General features: G+C 37.1%; 2 protein-coding genes across 8 annotated transcripts in view; both read left to right on the forward strand.

The window, feature by feature from the left end:
- Positions 1 to 21310, forward strand: part of LOC134212007 (serine/threonine-protein kinase RIO3) — a 114422-nt gene that overhangs the window by 66506 nt on the left and 26606 nt on the right. The gene's annotated exons all lie outside the window — the stretch shown is intronic.
- The window catches only part of LOC134212005 (protein split ends), a 417127-nt gene that overhangs the window by 43287 nt on the left and 352530 nt on the right, over positions 1 to 21310 (forward strand). The gene's annotated exons all lie outside the window — the stretch shown is intronic.

The raw sequence follows: 21310 nt of genomic DNA on the forward strand, positions 1-21310 counted from the left end.
TCGTTGTAACTTTTTGGCTTTTTTTTTTTTGTAAATAGAGTTTGCCCTGGAGAGTGACTATGTTTTGGGGGATTATGACCCTTAAGAGTAATATGTCCTACAAAAGACAAGCTAGGATTTTTTATAAATCATCATATATTTTCCATCGACTATATGTACATGATCCGTACATTATCTCTTCCGCCCAACATTTCCTATTCTATAATTTGTTTAATGTAGTATGATCACTGTGTTAAATTCATTTGTACTCACTGTGTTAAATTCATTTGTTATAGCAATGCAATAACTGGAAATAAATAAAATACTTGTTTTTACACTATCGCCATCGGGGGTGACAATGGGTCTGGGTTGTAGGTCCGTACTGATTAGTATAATAGAAGTTGCATAATTACATGGTTAATCCCGATCTATGCTTCTGATTACCTCACCCAACTAACAGAGCTTCCTTCCCGTGGTAACTGTGGAGATGCAGAGGTATTCTCGGGCTCTAGTAGCAACAATAACTGAACATTAACATTCCCTTCCTTTCCAACTGGCTGTAAGAACATTTGCGTGCTGTTGAAACGTGCACATCTATAATATTGGGTAAATCCCAACTACAGATATCATTCGATTTTGGCAACAAAACTATTCGATTTTGCCAAAACCTTTTTTTTTAATTTTTGAAACTGCTTATTAGACTGGCCCAGCTTAGTATGGGGAGAAAAAAATGTTGTCGAATTCCACGGGGCATCTCCCAGGATTGTGTCTTTGGGTGAGAAAATCAATCTCTCAAAATTTCAGCTCAATTGCTTGTTGCATAAGCTGGCGCATTTGATTTGAAGTTTGTATGGAGATTTCAGTCAAAATGTATAGGAAAATAAACCTCCGTCACTCATCCGAGCTGGAAATTGGTTCTAATTGCTCGATTGAGCTCAGAATTGCCACTTTTTGTTTCCAGGGCCAGTCTACCGCTTATATACCACGCAGACCCACAAACCGACATAAAAAAATCGTAAAAAAATGCATAAAAATTTATTTAAACAAAAACTAAAATTTAAATTTAAAATTCTTGATAAAATATTGTTTAGACCCCGAAAGCGACGTAAAAAAATCGCGTGAAAAAAGTTTTTAGTGTGAACGCTTAGATTTCAAAATTCGCGTAAAAAAAAAGTCACCGTAAAAAATAGTGAAGATAAGTGAAGTATCATGAGAAAACAAAAACCATCCGATTTTGACAATCCCCTGGCAATGATAATGAAGCGATGTGTAATACATAGAAATGCATGAATCGTCGAGATCTGGTGTTGACTTATCGTTTCATGCATTTGTAAGACATTTGGTAGAAAACAATGGTCTAAGACGAGTTAAGTAACTCCATTTAATTCCACCAATTATTTCGATATCTTTGCAGATACGCATTTCGACCGCAACTGTGTGGTCGTCTTCAGTGTCTCGTTCTCGTACTTGACTCCACTTTAATAAAAAAAAGAGCTTAACATATTTTTTCTAAAAAACAATGTCCCAAAAATTATCTAAGTCCCAGAAAGTAAATTTTTCTAAAAAAAAAATTCTGGGTTGCACCAGATCTCGACGTTTCATGCATTTCTAAGACATTTGGCATCAAAAAAATCGGTTTTGGATTTTTCCTGTACCGTGTACCGTCGTGTTTCAAAATAGTCAAACTTTGACCGCTTTGGTCAAACACTTAACGAAGTCCGAATGAGCTGAAATTTTGCATAGGGACTTCTTTTCGAGGAGATGAAACTTTTGAGCACTACCCGTTTTTGTAGTTCGATGGTCAAATTTTTCCCATACATTCCATTGGCACCCCAAGTGTATTGAGTGCAGTAGAAAACACTGAGTTGGACTTAGAAGATTGATTCAAATTTAGACTGATTCGTTTTGCCGCCTGAATCTTTCTGTCGAATCCTCACTCACCACTCAATTGCGATTGCGAATGTAAACAAACCTCGCTTAACTTTTCAAAAGGACCTAAGTAACATTTTTTTCATGAATTAATTTGAATACTGCAACCAATAGCTTTCATGTTGTTCTGTTGATTGCGCTATTTAAATTAATTCATGAAAAAAATGTTACTTAGGTCCTTTTGAAAAGTTAAGCGAGAATTGTTTGTTGATTGCACTATTAAAATCAATTCATGAAAAAATGTTACTTAGGTCCTTTTGAAAAGTTTTATGTTTGAGCTACATTTATTATGTGCTTCAAATCAGTGACGTCGCGTAACCACAATTTTTACCTGTGCACTGATACGAAACATGAAAATTTTGATATTTCTAAAGCCCAAACGGAAAATAAAATTATCAGAGTCGTTTAAACTATTCAAAATCTAGTTATTCTATACACAGGGTTGTTACGACTACGCGGATTTTGCGATTTTCGCGGATTTGGCGCGAATTTACATAACGATTTTAGGACTTCGCGCGGATTTGGCGCGGATTTAGTTTAAGGTGAATATTGAGCAAATAAACTGCTGAATCTAATGACGTTTATTTGAAAATTAGTCTAGATTGGCTTTATTTTCGTTAGCAAATCTCGGGTACTTATTCAAAAGGACGTATGTGATTCTGTAAACAAAGATTCAAACGTCGATCTGTCCGATCTGATGGCACTCCCACGCAAACCAACATCACCAACAGGTAGCCGAAGCCTCTCTCTATCTGTCTATGGTGATGGTTTGCGTGGGAGGGCAATCAGATCGGACAACTCGACGTCTGAATCTTTGTTTACAAAATCACATACGTCCCTTTGAATAAGTACCCGAGAAATGTTCTTGAGAACAAAATTAACGTTTGAAGTATATTACTCACATTTCGCATATTAACAAGCCATGTTTGAATTCCATGATTACACTCTGGAGCATAATCAAACAAATGTTATAAGAGGGACGAAATTTGTTTTCATTTTTAAAATATTCTGAAACATGACGCATACAAAACATGTCTATTGAGGACATGAACAACCGTTTTTTTGTCCCGGCAATTTCGTCATAATTCCGAGATATTTGTCAGTTTCTGATTGATTATTAATATTCATTTTACAATGAACCACAAACCATGATATATGATATCATTTGTCGAAAGTGTTTTCGTCAGAAATTCTCATATGTGTAGTGTTGATCATAAAACGATCATAGCATTGCTTTCATAGCATTCATCTAGATCGAATAAGGGTTTTACAACAATAGAAATAAAACAAAAATAATTTTCAATTTTATGCAGGTGCTTTATTTTAATAAGTGCTTTCGCAGAAATTCGTTTTTAAAAGATATTTCTGAAAAAAAAATCGCAATATTTTCTGCTGCATTTTTTAACAAAACTTTTTTGAAATATTTTAGAAGAATTTCCACGAAAATTCTTGGAGACACTTAAGACGGCCTCACAGTTGAGGTCGAAATACGTATCTGCAAAGATAACAAAACGTAGTGGAATAAAATGGAAAGTACTAAACTCGTCTTAGACGTTTGAATTCATTCCACTAAAAAGAACGGAACTCTCGGAAATTTTAGCTGAAGTTCTAGTATTAAACGACACAGTAATAAACGACACTGCCAAAAAATGCGAATAAATTGGCGCTGAAAATGTCAATTGTCGAAATTTACTGCATGAGAAATTTGTCACCTGTCAAACTTCCGAATATTATCCTCTGAAATTTTCGAATCAACTTACGCTTTATTCAGAGTGGCAAATCAACGGAGCTCGAGCAACTGCATTAGATTTTGTATTAAGGCCGATACAAGTATTTTAAAACAATTATGTCTCCCCCCTCAGATTTTTTTGAAAATAATATTCTCAGGGGGCAACAAAATAAAATTCGGACAATTTTGAGAATTTTCAAAACATTCTTTAACAAATCCTATAGGATTTTTTTAAAAATTTTTTCATTTTAATATTTATTTTTTATTAATCCTCCCCCCCCCCCTTGACTATCCGGAGACCAATAGGACATGATGTTAATTAAATATTTGTAACGGCCTTGTTTCTTGATACAAGTTCAAATAATTGTTATACAAATGTTTTGTTGATTAAACGAAGTTGTATGGTTTAATTCCTTTAAAACGCAAGTTTGTTTTATGATCAAACATTACAACAACGTGGCTTAATTTATTACTTGAGAAGAAACTGCGGTTACGGCAGATTTTTTGTTAATTGCCAAGTTTATCCATAATCAATTATGTTCAAATCTCGCCTGAACATTCCTGACACACTGATAAAAACGAAACTAAACATGCCAAAACCATCATCTCATCTTGACATAGTTTTGGCTGTTTAGTTCTTGTTCACTTATTCTCAATACTTTCAGTGGTAAAATGGGCCATCTAGAAGGGTTGTTATATTAACTGTGATTTTCCTAATCCTCGAACTCGAGAAGAAGGCTTTCAGTAAATTGTGGTAACAAAAATTGATATTTAACGTGTATTTGCTTTAAATTTAATTTTGGGTCGCACGGATTTTTCTCGGGATGGATTTCATGTCGCGCGGAAATGGCGCCGATTTTATTTAAGTCGGCGCGGATTTGGCGCGGAAAATATTTCAGGATCTCCGTAACAACCCTGTATACATTTTCGCACAAAAAATCCTTAAATTTAAGTCCAGTGCACAGGTAGATTGAGGTTAGGGAAACGCCACTGCTTCAAATATAAATAATGACATGAAAAGTGATAGATGTAGTCGAATCTATCACTTTTCAGGATTCGTTCACGGACTGGCTGGGTATGTGAAGACTAGATAAGACTATCAGGTCCTTTTGAAAAGTTAAGCGAGAAATACTCGACTATGCATCATTTGCTATATGTGGGAGAAATTCGTTGATGAATTTTGTCTGTTTGTTTTTAGCATGATTCGCTACTAACTGAAGCCAAAAAACGAACAATCAAAATTGAAAATATTGGAAGGGTTCGTGTAATACTGCTCCGAATACAATCTTCTTCTTCTTCTTATTGGCATTACACCCCCATACTGGGACAGAGCCGCCTCGCAGCTTAGTATTCATTAAGTACTTCCACAGTTATTAACTGCGAGGTTTCTAAGCCAAAATACCATTTTTGCATTCGTATATCATGAGGCTAACACGATGATACTTTTATGCCCAGGGAAGTCGAGACAATTTCCAATCCGAAAATTGCCTAGACCGGCACCGGGAATCGAACCCAGCAATCCTCAGCATGGTCTTGCTTTGTAGCCGCGCGTCTTACCGCACGGCTAACGAGGGCCTCCGAATACAATAGTGGTCCTAAAAAGGACCGATTTATATCCAACTTTCAATTCGGTAATAGCGGCCACTCAATAGATTCTGTCTGGCGAGAAAATGTGACTTGAGAGCTGCTTCCATCGATTATGGGCACTCGATAATTTATATTTATACAAGACCTGGTTTTATACAAGACCAGACCCAACTTTGAGCTTGAGCTTGAGCTTGATTGACTGCTGGATGTAGGAAACGAGCTTATTTCATTTCCAATTCTAGCAGATTACTGTTAGAATACTCAAGTTGAAGGTATAGGAATAGGAATAGTAATGGAAACGGTATGGAAGTCCATTTCCAGTTCTAGCGATTGCTAGAACATGAGAAATATAGAGAAAGATACAAAGTAGGATAATGGAACGGGCCTGGGATCAAACCCACGACCTCCTGCGTGTGAGGCAGAAGCAGTAGCCATATGACTACCAAGCCCGCTACAAAACCAGACCCAACTTTTTGCTGTCAAAAATTCATCTTGTTTTATTACATTTGTCGATTATTTGACTTAATTGAAGTATACTTTTCCAGAGTCACCACATCTGTTGTCGCATCTAACTCTAAAAAAAACGAATGCAAAAAATCAAAGAAGTTTTTAGTGGAATTCAAACAACAAACTGTTAGGCAGAGAAGTCCGCCATACAACACATTTTGAAGTTCAGCTTCTAGTTAGAATGAGTTACTGGCAAACTACTAAATGATCGAACCCAGATTACTAAATGGTCGAAAACATCCTTGACTGCAATATGCACCGGCTTGCTAAAGTAGCTGATGGCAGCATTTTTTTCCAAATGTTTCAATAAAACCAAACGCAATCCAAATTTAAATCTCGCTTAACTTTTCAAAAGGACCTATGTAAGTAACATTTTTTTCATGAATTAATTTAAATAGCGCAATCAACAGAAAAACATGAAAGCTTTCGATTGCAGTACTCAAATTAATTCATGAAAAAAAATGTTACTTAGGTCCTTTTGAAAAGTTAAGCGAGAAATGTTTCAAAATAAATTTTAAAACCTAGAAAGCAAGCCGGTTAGTGTACCCCCAGAGTGTGATACTGGACTGCAGCTGATGTCAAACTGTCATCAAATTCTTTCCCATGCAGTATGCAATGTCTCCGAAAACGGAGAAACCCCCTAAAAAAAGGAGAAGCCCCACAATTTTTTTCCCAAACGTGACTCCAGAGAAATTGCGGTTTCGGTGGCTGCTGGCGTGTTTTGAACTTTCTTTCTTTCGCCACCATAATGACATGCATAGAGTAGTGAGCCCCAGCCAGGGCGGTCTAATGGCTTCTGCCCCGGCGAAGCGGTTCCAAAATCCAAATTAGTCTGTTTGCCGGATCGGACGATGACATCAGCTACAACAGTGCTTTAGTCCTTGCGCCAGCTGCGCCGCCGGTTCCACCTCCCGCCCCAAAGTAGGTAATCCGCCGTCCGTGAACCGAAGCATCATGCTACAGCAGCGGTATTTTTACCGCATTCGGGAATTCCGCAGCTGTTTGCTATTAATCTACATTTAATAATCTTTTTTTTATAACGAACCGTTGGGCGATGAAAAAAAACATTAAACTGTTTTACCGCACCTGCATAACTCCCACAACGGTTCAACAGGGATAGAACTTGTTAAGGTATACCAGGGAAAGTTAAAATGGTCTAGAGGAAAGTAGAACCGCTTGTTTTCAGAGTGTTACTTGCTTCAACTACGGGAACAATGAATTTATAACGCATTCCAATATATGGGAAACAAAATTAATTGATTATCACTCACTAGACAGGTGAAGAACTGATCCATGTATCAAAATTCAAAAAAAAAAGGAAAACAAGAAGAATGATTATCACCTGAAAAACTTCATGATTCAACTTTTGCCCCGGTGTGCCTCACCTGTTATAAAACTGCTGGAAAGTTTACATTCTGGCCTTCGCCGGCATCGTCCCCGTCAGTCATTCGGAGCCAGTTTCGGAGAAAATTTCCGGTGACGTGTCGATGCGCACAATTTACTGCCAATTTTGGGGCGGTGATATCATAAAAATCAGAAGCGAATCAGCGGATGTAGATAGGGTATACTGGGGGTAAATGCTACTGCTAATAATGATTCTTCAATTTGGGAGGCATTATTTCATCTTTATTTTATTAGCCGAAATTGATTGAAATTGAAATTAAAGCTTCTGCAATTCGTAACTGATCTTTTCTAACCTTACCCCGGTTTACCTTAACGAAATAGATCTAGTTAACAGCTAGCGCACTACAATGTGCATACGGAGATTTAAAGCTTCTGTTGGCAAGGGTAGATTGAATTGTTCACGAGGCGATTGATTGGAAGGTTATATGTTTGGCATTTTACCTGATTAGCCAAAATTACTGTGTCCCATAGTTTCTATTTTGCGCTATATTTTATAATGGAAGCAGAGGTAAAAAAACTGGAGTTACAAGAAGCGTTCCTAAATTTCGTAAACTACAACCATTACACGATACCCAAATAATCAAACGCACTCTTCAATGGTTGTAAAATGTCAGTTTTCATCGAATTCTTAACTTTAACTGCAAATATTATATTCACTTCAGTGTTTATTTAGCACTAAGATGCGATACGAGTAGGATTCAAAGGCAATAAAGAAGAGTTAATGTTATAACGGGTGTTAAACTTTATCTTTCTTCAATGACAAATAGACCAACATCTCTTGTCCATTCGTTTCCTCTGTACCGCAAGAATTCTAATTTCAGAGTATTTGATGGTATCCTCGATGATGTCAGAGGGAACCGAAGTGACCGTTGTTTTTGTTTGTTATTCTACCAGCGATTCTCAATTGTCAACATGTTCTCAACTCATGTTGTGTTCAATATATTTATGTTTAAAAAAAAACTGGAATGTATTTGCATCCAATTTGTGTGTGTTACGCACTGTAGAGACATGTGTTTCGAAGTACCAGCAACAATGGAAATTGAACGAATGAAATAGTTGATAAACTCTGCCCTGCAGAATCGTTAGCATACAGTCTTATTTTAAAACTTCAAGACCAGACCAACGATGTCTTACGATGCACACTCCCATCCAGCCAGAATGGGGGAGGAATGAACATATACTTCTTGGTACCGGATACCACCAGCGAGAAGCGCCCAAGAGCCAACTATTGTCGGAAACCACAATTAGTGACTACGGCACAAGAGTGGCCCTTACGATTCTTATTGGGCACAGCACCATGGTCCAAACCGGAGCAAGAAAGAACGAGACAGAGACGGACAACAGGGCGAGAATCAGATTCCGGTATTTATTTAGAAAATTAAGATAAAATTTATTACTCATACATGTGTTCCATGGTGCCGCTGCTGCTGGTGCAGCATCAGCAGGGGATTTTCAATGGACGACCGGCCGTCCTTTAGGTTTGTGGTTCTGAATCGCCTTCGAGTCAGCCGTCTGCCTGTGGGGACTCCGATAAGAAAGCTCTCTTTTGTGTTGTTTTTGTCTTGTCGGAAATAAGAAAAAACTGTGGGGTGAGATTAGGGGGAATGCAATTTATTCGAGTGGACCGATCCCGGACTTGGGTCGGAGAAGTGGCGATTGTAATTCAGTAAAATTGGTGATCATTGGATGACTACGGGCAGAGATGCTGAGGCGATTAGTGAGTTTAGTTGAAATGGGGTGCATTTTTGGAATTAATTTAACCAATTAGACTGAAGTTAGTTAACGGATGTTCCTTCATCGAAGCGAAGTTTGTTGTTGGTCAAATCAGTGGAGCGTATAAGGCGAAACAGCGAAATCAACAGCAATCTGATGGCCTAGTTCGGAGCCAAATAGTGAACTTTGCGACACTCCTACCTACGTGACTAAACGAATAACCTTATCAAAGGGCATTCCTAACGCTTCGCCACACAACATTAGGCGTCACTAAAATTAATGCGTCTAAAATTAGCGGCTGTAGCATAAAGCAACTATCTGTAGCAACAACAACAGTCAAACTTGTTTATCTTTTTCAAGCTGATGGGCATTAATTTTCCATTAGACACTGTTGTTTTGGTTTTTTTTCTGACGCGATTGTTTAACTGAGATGTCGTCACTGAAAGAATTTCATCATAAAGACGTTGAAGGCTGATGCGTACTGCGAAAACACTCGCGAATGTTTCAAAATATTCATTAAGTGTAAAATTCACGTTTAATAAAACCGCGTGATTTCCAAAGTCCAATTGTCCAAAACCAATTGGATTGGATTTAACGCGAAAGATACACGCGTTTATAAAACGAAACCGCTTGAAAACTTGCGTTAATAAAAAAAATCATCCGCTTTTAAAACGACTCCTATGTTGTTTGTTTTTAATAGCTAAATAAATTAGAAAAAGCGAGCTTTTCATAATAACATCATAGCTCAGATTCTTTGCAGTCAATTAGATTAAATATTGGGGAGTAAGAACTGGTTAAAAATCTTATCCTACGTGATTTTTTTTACATGGCCCCAAGATAACCAAGCAATAATAAATAATCTAAAATGGTTTTTAATAATTTTCTTTTTGTCTTTTTTTCAGGTAATTCAAGCAACTATTTCATTCTAAATGTGTCATAGAATACGTATTTAACTGTAAGTATAATTGAAATTTGTCGAATTTTATATAATTAGTTTAATCATATTTGAACAAGTGTTACTTCACACTTGTTTAAATATGAGTAAACGAATGAATGTTGAATATCTTTCTGTTTTGTTCATATTAAATAGTTTGTGTATCCAATTTGCAGAAAAAAATGCTTTAGATTCAGAGTTTTTTTCTAAACTCTTAAAGGCGCAGTGTTGTTTTAAAGCAACATATCGAAAATACGTCTAATGTTAAAAAAAATCATGCTACCTATGACAAAAATATTTCAAAAAGTCAATGACAATAGTAGTGTTCAAACATTACTAAGACGTTGTTAGATCTGGTAAAAATACATTAACAAATTTGTTTATTTTGGTAGCACAGTAAAATGATTCTTACGTAAGCAACGGGTCTGTTTATAGATTTTTCATTTGAAAATACTACTCTGATTGCATAATCACTAGCGTCTGTATGTAAAACAAAAGTATCATTGTAATTCGATTTTAGTAATAAGGTGTCTGAAGTCAGAAAGTTGTTCAATTTTGTAAATGCTTGCTGGCATTCGTTGGTCCAATTGAAATTTTTCGTTTTTCATAACCAAATCAGCTATTCTTGGTACGAAATGGTTGTCATCTCTTTCTACTCTTTAAGTGATGAACTTTGTACCATCTTAAAAATCACTTTAATAAAGATATATAAAAAAAAAAAAAAGTTGTCATCTCTTGAGTTACTATAATATTGTTTGTTACGGTATGGATTCCGGTTCCAAAAATTTCAATTCATTTTGTGTTTCCATCTGCATCCAAGTCTTTTTTGGGATACACAAGACCGAGGCATTCCAAGGACTTTTACTCGGTCTGATAATCCCCTGATGCGTGATTTCCTCTATCTCTTTGTTGATTTGAATTTTGGTTTTATGACAAAATCGGCATTACCGTTTGTTAATTGGAACATTTATTGTAGTCTCAATCTCATGGACAGCTGCGTTGTTTACTGATCCCCTAGGAGAAAAACACATCTTGGTAATTCGCCATAATTTGTTTCATTGAGCTTTCGGGTTCATCATTCGCGTATCACTAGCTTGAATTACCAACAATAACATAATAGAGGATTCCTTAAACAATGCCAACAGCCAAAGGCCAACAGTCAAGAAAAAAGTTAATAGTTTTTTGATCTTCTCAGATTAGAAAATAAATAGAAGAGTCCACCGGAAAGTATTAAGTTTGAGTACTTTCAAGGATTTAAATAATTTGATTGCTATCTCAAAACTTATCAGCCGCCTTTCGCCTAGCATGTAAAGCCACTCGTCACGGTCTGTATGTTGTTGGATGCGATACGCAGGGTCCAGGTTGATGGGAGTCATCTTACTGGCAAAAAAATAAAAAAAAGTATTTTAGGAACCCTTCACACTTAAATTATTTTGCCGACCTCAGCTAAATTTTCGCCAAGATTCCAACAGCCGAGATCTCGGTAATTTTTTTTTACCGAAATTCGGTAATTCTTTTACCGAAATTTCGTCATAATTCTACCGAAATTCGGCAAAGTTGACTTTTTACCGAGATCTCGGTAACGATTACCGATGACTCGGTAAAGTTTACTGAAATCTGTTTTTTGTTCGTAGTACAGGATTTTGTTTTTCCAATTAGCACTCAGAGAGGCGAGAGGTGATGAGATTTGGATTCACAAAGTAAGTTGCAAAGACCGACGGAGTTGCTCTTAGTTGGAAAAAGCACCAGTCTTGCGCACCTAGGGTCGTGAATTAAACCCCCACCGAGAGAAAGTGGTTAACTCCAAAATATTTGTCAAATTAAATATTTCACATGCTGTACATACGCACCTCGAGTTTTCAAAACATTAATGTCCTTATCTGATAACCCGACAAGGATACTTGATACTCGGGAAATAGGCAATCTTCTTTAATTGTAACGATATTGAAGAGAAGCATGGATCTCGCACAATCGTTACGAACCGGGATTCATCCGCCAATTTGATAGACCCGGAAAATAACCAGAATTTATCCAGTTTCGCTCTACAACCAAACAAAAAACTACTTATCTAACTTCTTGTCGTTTGTTTAAAATACATTTTTGGTTACTATTTGGATTTTGTTTAAATCCTAGGAATTTAAACCACGCCGTTTAGATGAGTTGTATTAATTTTAATTTATATTTTATGTAGAATTTTTTCATACGGACTTTTGTAAACTCGGAAATTCTACATCAGTAGTTGAGAAACTTCTCGATTTTCATTTGTTCATCAATATTTTAGGAATTTAATCACTTCAAAACCACAAAAATCAGAATTTGTGAAATTCCAGAATATTTATTGGATGGCGAGCAGTTGTTGTTCTTCCAATAAAAAAATCAATTTCGAATGATGAGATCCGTTTTACAAGAAGTGAAACACCTCTTTTCGATCTTCACTTTTGCTTCCCAATTTTTAAATATCAATAATTCCTTAATGTTATTTGAGGAAAAAAATTAAATGCAATATCGCGAACTCCTTAAAAAATATGATAAAAAACTTCGTAAGAAGTGTTTTAAATTTCCAGAATTTTCAGGAATTCCGAAGCAATGTCGGGATGAAGAAATTGTCTGCGTAATTCAGCGATAAACTTTTTTATACAATCTCAGACATTTAATAACAATAACTCTTTTCGGTATTAAACTTCAGAACTCTTGAAAGGAGGCTTCCGGGCCTCTTGAAAGGAGGCTTTCGAGCTGTTTGGAAGGAAACTTTCAACCCTTTTTTAGCTTTTCGGAAAAATCCGTCATGCCTCTCAAATAAAGGCCCCCAAGCCTTCTAGGTTCTAGATTTTAATCACTTTACGTTTTATCCCACAGTCCTTCATACACTGTGCTGGTTGTAGTGGCAAGATTTAATAGGTTCTGATTCACTGATCACCATACATATTATGTACAATACAAAGTTTTGGAATAAAAAATATAGGTACCCCGTAAGGCCAGCGAAGGTACCCCCAGGGGTACATGTACCCCAGGTGGAGAACCGCTGCCGTAGGGGAAAATGGGAGACTTGATCTTACTTGATCTTCCAATTTTAACGTAGTTTTGCTCTAGCCTATTTTTTAGTATAGATCCTCTAGACAAAGATCTATTTTTTTGGTTTAATCATCGTATTTATTTCGCAGGACGGTTTGTGTGTTTTAAATCATCCACAATTTTTTTAGGGATTTCGCAAAATTTAAACAATTTCTCCTAACAATGACCAAATGCTTTCATAAATATGCTAAATGATCTGTACTGATTAAAATATGAAACAATGTATCGCAATTTTAGGATTTTAGGATTTTGAGCTGTTGTTTCAATATGGGGGACACTTTTCAAGCAAAGTCTTACACAATAATGAGGGCAAATAAAAACATATATTGATATCGACAACTAATCAAAATATAATTTGTTTTCAAATTTTGGTCTCCGTGATTGATTACTTGTTTTGATTTCAGTTTGCTGTTTAATTTCTAAGTTATATGAACTGATTTCAAACTAATTACTTATTTTGTTATCTAAAACTATCATCAAATTCAGTTTTCAATTTGTTTTCATTGACAGCAGAAATAATTTTCAATTTGATGTCACAGTAAGATTTTTCTGCAGTAGATTTTGTTATTTTAACCGTTAAAACGACCTAATGGATATCAACCCAAGTAATCAAAATCAGCGATTCATCAACATGAAAACTAGTTTTTGATTTGATCTCACGCTTTGCTCGGGTTTATTACCCATACAAACATTTGGGGAAAAATAAAAAAAAATCTCAGGTGTCTAACTGTTCGTAGATTTGAAAGATTTGATTGGACGAGTATCTTGGTCTTTGTCCCTTCCCCCAAACTTACTGTAAATAATAATGATATCAATTGTAAATATCAAAAAGAATCTCGGCTCCGTTAAATGTTATACACGCCTGAGCCTGTCAAATAAATGCAATATGTAAAAAAGGCGTGCGTTGTTGAATTCCATAAACAAAAAGTGTTCATGAATACGCACAGTAAGTTGGAAAATCTGCATAGGGGGAATGACGGATTTGGCAGGTTTTGTTCTATTATTGTCAGGAGTTTTTTGTTGACCGAATTTTATGAAATTTGGTCACAATATTTTTTGATATGCAATGAATGTTTAGGCCAAATTTGAGAATAATTTGTTATAGAAAACCCCCCTGATAATAAAAGAACAAAACCTGTCAGAGCCATAATTTTCCCTATTTTGAAGGAAAAATATTTAAACAATTAGAGAGCTTTCTAGTTTTATGAAATCATATTGGAGAGGGGAACGTCTCATTTGGCATAAAGAACATTTGGTGTTTCGGACATTCGGCAGAATTGAGAACAGCGACAAACGTGAGAGTTATTTGACATTACTGACATATGGCATATTTTTTTATGTTCATAACATTAGTTACTAGAATGAGTGGTGATGAAAAAATCCGGAATGGTAAATATAACACAGCTCAATAATAATATCAAAAAGACACAATCCTTTCGAAGAAAGCATGCATTACCCGAGTATGAAGCAATGATAAATGTTATCTCTCCATTTGAAATAAAGCATCCATTGGGATGCGTTTGCCCTGGTTAAGGCAATGTTGAATGTGATCCCTTCGTTAGAAGTAGGCAATGGTTGATGTAATCCCTTCTTTAAAAGTAGGCGCTTGTTTGAATTAAAGCAATGGTGGATGTGATCCCTTCTTTAAACATAAGCGCTTGCCCGGATTAAGGAAATGGTGGATGTGATCTTTTGTTCAAAATAAAAAAGCGTTTGCCCGACATAAGGCAATGGTGAATATCACCCCTTCTTTAAAAGTAGGCGCTCGCGCGGATTAAAACAATGGTGGATGTGATCACTTATTTAAAAGAAGGTGCTTGCCCGGAAAAAGGCGATGGTGAATGTGATCCCTTCTTTAATAGTAGACGCTTGCCTGTATTAAGACAATGGAGGATGTGGTTCCTTCTTTAAAATTAAGGTGTGTGCTTGGCATGCAATTTACTTTTTAAAAGTAGGCGCTTGCTCGGATTAAGGCAATGGTGGATGGGATCTTTTCCTCAAAATAAAAAGGCGTTTGCCCGGCATAAGGCGATGGTGAATATGACCCCACCCCCTGCTTTAATTAATGAATGGTGGATGTAATCACTTATTTAAAAGTAGACGCTTGCCCGGATTAAGGTCACTCCTGACAGAATCCAAGTTTCAAAGTGCTCACATGCTGCGACGCAGCAAAGCTGAATCAACAAAAATGACAGTTGTCCGCCGCCTCCGTATCGAGTGGTGTGCCCCCGAAAACGCGAGCACTTTGAAACATGGATTCTGTCAGGAGTGACCTTAAGGCGATGATGGATGTGATTCCTTCTATAAAAGTAGGCGCTTGCTTGAATTACAATAATTGTGGATGTGATTTCCTTTTTAAATGAAGGCACATGGCATAATGCGATAGTGGATGTGACTCTCTTGAAAACAAGGTGTTCACCCGCATTAAGACAATACAATGGTGGATGTTATCTCTCCATTAAAACTAGGCGCTTATTCGGATTAAGGCAAAGGAGGATGTGATCATTCCTTCAAAAGCAGGCACTTGCACGGATTAGGGCAATGGAAGATAAAATTCCCGGTTTGCCCGGATTAAGGCAATGGTGGATGAGATACCTTCTCCAAAGGTAAGCATTTGCCTGCAATGAGGCAATGGTGAATTTAATCCCTTTTTCAAAAGTAAAAGTGATTCCTTTTATGGAAATAGAAGTTTGTCTAGAATACGGCAATGGTAGATATTATTCGTCCTTTGCATGTAGGCGTTTTCCTGGAAGAAGGTGGTGGATTTAATCCCGGTGGTTGGCCCGGGATACGGCAATGGTGGATGTGACTCTTTCTTTGAAAGTAGCCGTTTGCCCAGAATGAGACAATCTTGGATTAATTCCATTCTTCAAAAGTAGGTGTTTGACCAGAATCAAGTGTATATATTTTTGGCTGTGATACATCAGAAATACGAGAAAAAAAGGGGATCAAGTCTCCCCAGTCTCCTCTACGTGTTTGATAATATTGGTAATATCATTTACCGGATGTTCTAGTCCTCCAACTTATTCTGGAGAGCAGGATATATCAAAATTGCAATTCATTCGCACGGCCTACAAGGACTTACCATATTACTAGTCCTTGTAGACCGTGCGAATGAATCGCAATTTTGATATGTCCTGCTCTCCAGAATAAGTTGGAGGACTAGAACATCCGGCTTAGACTTATCTACATCGTAAATCATAAACATGGCCTATGGTACCTGTTTTCCTCTTTGAAAAACGAAAGGAACAGATTAAAAACTTTCAAACACAGTCAAGCATCTTGGAGTTAGACCTGACAGTAAGATGCATTGGAACTTGCATCACGAAGAAGCACTTAGCTAAGCTACAAATGCTTTATGGATAAGTAAGGCGATTTAAAAATGGGGATTGAAGCCAATGGATTTATTTGGCGATTGTGAAAACCAGAAGGGTGGTGCAGAAGAACTTAAAAAAAAACACTTCAAAGATTAGCTACTTTTTCTATAACTGGTGCATGGAGAAGCAGTGTTTTGAAGATCAGAAGAGCTAAAGACCTATGACCTAAAAGCACATCTTAGAATTCTAAACAAAATAAGTAGGGACACGGCAGGTATTTTCTTCTGTTCGTCATAGTCTCGAAAACCAATAAAAGAGACGCTTTTTGTAAAACTCATACGTACCAAATCGTAAGCTCAGGAGAAACGTTCTGCTATAGTGGAGTTCTAGCAAATGTACGTTGCTTTCGTTGGTTTTAGCCCCTATGACGATGGACGGAAATACCTGCCGTGTCCCTATAACTCACTGATCGCAACCAATGATGACCAGATGAGGAAAAGATACATCTCGTATCGATGTTTTGATGTAACTAATCTTGATACTTCGCTCAATGGACAAATAGTGGACCATACATTCGCTCAGGATAAATTGTATTTTACACCGATGGTTCAAAGGGCCCAGGGACAAATATTTCGATTTCCATGGGCAAGTGACCAACTGTTCTCCAAGCTGAAGTTCAGGCTATTCTGCAATGCTTTGATGTATTTTTACGCCGAAATTACAGGCATTCAAATATTTGCACGATTTCTGACAGTCAAGCAGCTTTTAATGCTTTGAAATCAGCAACATGTTCCTGGTTTGTGGCATTGGAGGCAACGAACAAGCCGATATGCTGGCAAGACTTAGTGCATCTCGATATTCATAGGCCCCGAACCCTTTTTGTGGTTTATCTGCGTGTTCTCTTAGAATAGAACCAAAATCTTAGAAACATCTAAAAATAGAGGACATTTGGAAAAACACCTTAATTGCGAGGCAGTCAAAACTGTTCATTACACCTAACGTATTTACTACTCGCAAAATTCTAGATCTTTCAAAATAGGTTCTTAGCATATACAGAAGTTAGGCAAAAAGTTTGAGGTAGGCAAAATTTTCTGGAAATTCAAATCAGCATAACTTTGCAAAGAATAATCCGATGTTGATAAAACCGGGACCATAATGTCCCCACCCTAAACCTCAGATTGGCCATTGGTCACCGGAGATGTTCCGAATTTTCCGAGGATATGTAAAAAATGCATTTTTTGAGGAATATTCAATACGATTTGTGATCAATGAAAACTGCTAATTGAAAGCTTGAGCAGAAAAATGGGTAATTTTTTGTTGGCGCTTGATCCGCTTTGGCAAAATCCCGACAGTATAAAAGTGGCCAACTGTCGGTCAATCTGAAGTCAGTTCCAGAAAATATATGAGCAGCTTACGATTATTTTGAGTATGCAAATTTGGCAGGAAAATTCTTGAGATATTGCTAAGTTAAATCCAGTTCAATATTACCGGAGCACCTTAACTGTGAGTTTTGGAGCTCTTTAAAAAGTAGTAAGTCAATATGCAGGAAAAGGGTTTGAATCCAAAAGAAAATTACAAAGTCTCTCACTTATGATAAGTTATCGTCTCTGTATAGTGGTATACATATAGGATATGTAGCATACCGCGAGAGACTTTTTTCGCAATCTGTCATGATGAAGAACTGATTCGGGAGGCTATACCGCATGATAAATTTCTTTGAAAAAGCTCCAAACGCGGGGAGCACTGGTTCTGATGATAACTTGTTCTACACAGCTGTGCGGTCCGCAACAAAACATGAGCGAAAATCATCACTTCGGTGTGGGGGTTGCCTATCCGATTTCTCGCACTTGTATACAAGTTTGATAAATTTGTTATCATGGCTTATTATGATTCGGAACAGTTTTTACCTTTCTTTCATCGTTGTTAGTTATCTATTAATAACGTTTTCTGCAAACCCTGTGCCGAAACATAGCTTTCCGCGAAATTGGAGAAGTCAAAACAATCAAAATTACTTTGGACAAGAAAGATCAAATATATTCTACAGTAAAACCTCCATGAGTCGATATTGAAGGGACCATCGACTCATCGAAATATCGAGATGTGGAATTGAAAATTCTTGGAAAGCTGTTTGAAGGAACCATCACAGCAACCCAAAAAATATTTTTTTATCATGGCATAATTTCAGAGGGGGGACAACGGATTTTTTTCATATGGAGTTTGGCAAGTATGACAGTACCCTCTTTTTTGGCGCATAAATTTATACTCCAATGTCAAAATGCTCATATACTATTATAAATTGTGGTGGTATTTGTAAAAATTTGTATTGTTTACCGTTTTTACAAGAGAGAGTGGTGTCGGAAGCACATACTAAATTAAAGATCGCAACGAACAAAAATACACCAAACCCGTAAATATGTAGTGTTTTACTTTATTCCTTACGCGAAATATGCAGATAAATAATTATGTTGGTAGAAGAAACTATGTGGTGAGCAGAAACAGTTGTTTCTTGCATTATCCAAACTTTGTGCGTTTCAGAACATTCTCACTCACTGCAGTGTTTATTTTTCATAGATACGGCTTGGTGTTAGTGCCGTCGGCATTCGCTCGATTGGTGGCAACAAAAATTTGACAGCTTAGCACCCGCCTGCATAATTTGCTTCCATGAGTCGATATCGAGTCATAGAACATCGACTCATGGAGGTTTGACTGTAATTGTTTGTTATTGAAGAATAGTGTAAGCCACTCATTGCAAAACTCGAACTTGTGATGGAAACATAATCTTTTTCCTACTTGTTTCATTTTTTATTGAACATATTAAAACCAAAACTTTTTTGCTTGCTTTTCGCTCTCTATATAGCAAATTTAGTAATTTATTATAAAATTCCAATCGAAATGGTGAAAGATTGCAAAATTCGCTTCACCATCCCCACGACTTCAGCGTCTAAAACCATGTCGATGTGCGGAAAAACCTTATATCCAGAAAATTTACGCCCGAAAGTAATTGTACCATGTCGAGAGCGGGATAACACATGAGTGAGCAGGAACGGAACGGATTGTTTTTTTTTGTACTGTGAGCGCTATTCTGTTTTTGCTACGTAGAATCTGGCGTAGTAGTTTCATGCATAACAAAACCCATGCCAGCGCAGGAAAGGCGAAAAAAAAACAGTCAGCCGAAAAATTATCGGTGCGTAAAATTCAAAACTTTTTTTAGGCTACCAGCAACCATTCTTTGCCGTGTTGTATATGATGATGCCGGTTGGTGAATGTTGTTGTTGTTTGGTTGGTTGGCTTGGATATGTGGTACAACCCTTTCCAACCGGAGAGCGGTCGATGGCTCTGGCGGTGTTCTGTGATGCGTTGTGGTGAATGTTATTCTCTGCCTGCCGTGCAATGTGTTCTGTCGGTAGTCTGCTGCTGCACAAGCCGAGGACGAAGAAAATGCTGGAATAGAAAAAGTTCAGCACTGTAAGCACTGACTTTACGGAATTGGAAAGGCGTCGAAATTCTGAGAAAGTTGGAGGATACGAATATTAAATTTGATATGTGATGTGTCCAGACAGATTCTTGGCTCGAGCAAATATTTTATTACTATTAGTCATGGACTATTTTTTCAATCCCGCTATTGTTATTGATCTGCTTGGCATTTTGATAGTTACTGCATAAATAAAATAAATAACAATAATGAAATCCTGTTTTAATTTTGATCCTTTAAAAATTCCCGGAGAAGGCCACCAGTGACTGCTAGGGGATTCGCTCCAGTATGTTTTTCTTCTACACGTCGAGAACTGAGGTAACCAATCTCCGCAAGAAACGACATACACACAAAGGCCAGACCTCTTGGGTCGACCCAAGAATAATAGGTTCTGTGCCAAAAGGAGAAGCATTTTGGCTCCCGGAAACCAGCTTTTGCGGTTACGTGCTAGCAGCTTCGGTAGACTGTTTTGTCATCGAGCGACACTGACGCCATGGGTTATGCATGCATGAAGGCTCCCGAGACTGCGTTTCGTACTACGCCTCGGATCAAGGGTGGAAAGGTGTTCACATCTATTGCGTAAATAAGTATTCTGACGTCTCCCCGGTAGTTTATTGCATAACATTTGCGTGCACTTATGCTGCTGAGGCATGCCATTTCGAACGAGTTTGGTTGTCACATAATTCTCAAATCTTTGCTATCGGTTAGTGAATTAATCCTGCTTTGAGATTTGAAGGTCTATGGAAAGTTGTGCAATACTGTGGCAATCAGACTTGCTGTTGGCTGCAGCCCACACACGTGCACTCGTACGCAGTCACTCATCCGTCATTAATATAATGGGTGTAATTTTCCTAGGCACTGTAATTACGGCTTCAAATTGGATCATAAATTGTGTCACCGCACATGTCTGCTTTCCGTTGGAATGCTGGCTACACTCGTTTCCTGAACTCTCTCTCGGAACGATGATTAAGCAATTGTTGGCAAGTTCATATCTGTCTTTCTGATATGGAAGGAAATGATTGTGATGACGATAGTGATCGAGTATCCAACAATGGTATCCTACAATGTGTTCAGCGTTACACAATAATAATAGTCTATGTTACTAAAATTCAGAATAAGTTGGGAGAAATTGCAGGAAAAGTGTTTCTTCTGTTACTTCTTGAGGAATCTATAGAATTATTTAAGGCAGAATATAATTCGTAAGTTTGTGAAGCACTAGTTCAGTTTTGTGAAGCACTGTGTCAAGTTTCAAAAATGTAACAATGCATTTGTCACCAACATAACTAACTATCTGCATCATCCTCCACGACTTTCATATTTTTAAATAGTGTTGAAATAGTTTTGCAATTAAAGCATAATCTCGACTTGCCACAAAATAAGTTAGTAGATACTATTCTATTTAATTTCACCACTTTGTAACTTTTATAGATATTTATTTCGACATCAACTGTAAGGTCATCTTCAGAGTCTCGTACTTGGCTCGACTCTTGAAATCTTTCATATGAATACTATTTAACCAAAAATACTTAAAATGAACATTTCTCCTGAGAAAGTTCACAAAATGGACCGAAACGTAGGATACAAAAATTACAGAATTTTGATGTTGTCAGGACACCTTCTGCTAAACAAATCTACAAAAATATGGAAACCATGGAATGTAGAACCAA

This window comes from Armigeres subalbatus, chromosome 2, assembly GCF_024139115.2.
Source record: "Armigeres subalbatus isolate Guangzhou_Male chromosome 2, GZ_Asu_2, whole genome shotgun sequence".
Lineage (NCBI taxonomy): Eukaryota > Metazoa > Arthropoda > Insecta > Diptera > Culicidae > Armigeres > Armigeres subalbatus.